Genomic DNA, 414 nt, shown 5'->3' with positions numbered 1-414 from the left:
CCAAAATTGATTGAAAAATTTTGCAACACAACTTACCTGTTATGAAATGGAATTTTGCTTCCACTCTACTTCAAGAAAAATTGTCTTTATATTAGCTTTAATGATGAGGCTACCAGCAACTTATCTATTTGCTTGGGGAATGGGATAGCCTCATAGCAGAGACATGACTAGAATGTGATATTACAGAAGTCTGGTTTATATCTTTTTTCTTCTTCTTTTTTGAGTTTGAGCATCAAATTGCTCTCGTTTTTTACTGCTTTTATGTAGATTTTTACAAAGAATCTTTTGGAGTTTTTGTTTTCTCATGATTTATGTCATACATATTATTATGACAGTTATAGAGGGTTTTCTTTGCAAGAGCTGTTTCCAGTTTGATGTTTTTGTGATGTAGGAAAGGATGTTACATTTAATAAT

The 414-nt window shown here is 31.2% G+C and overlaps 1 protein-coding gene across 3 annotated transcripts in view; it reads left to right on the top strand.

The window, feature by feature from the left end:
- Positions 1-408, top strand: part of LOC119582071 (vacuolar protein sorting-associated protein 13-like) — a 48363-nt gene extending 47955 nt beyond the window's left edge. For all 3 annotated transcript variants that reach the window (XM_037930315.1, XM_037930316.1, XM_037930314.1), the window contains one exon: positions 47-408. The gene's annotated coding sequence lies outside the window, so the exon portion shown is untranslated. The remainder of the gene's footprint in view (positions 1-46) is intronic.
- The last annotated feature ends 6 nt before the right edge of the window (positions 409-414 follow it).

The sequence above is a fragment of the Penaeus monodon genome, chromosome 15 (genome assembly GCF_015228065.2).
Source record: "Penaeus monodon isolate SGIC_2016 chromosome 15, NSTDA_Pmon_1, whole genome shotgun sequence".
Classification (NCBI taxonomy): Eukaryota; Metazoa; Arthropoda; class Malacostraca; order Decapoda; family Penaeidae; genus Penaeus; species Penaeus monodon.
This window is presented reverse-complemented; position numbering and strand designations above follow the sequence as displayed.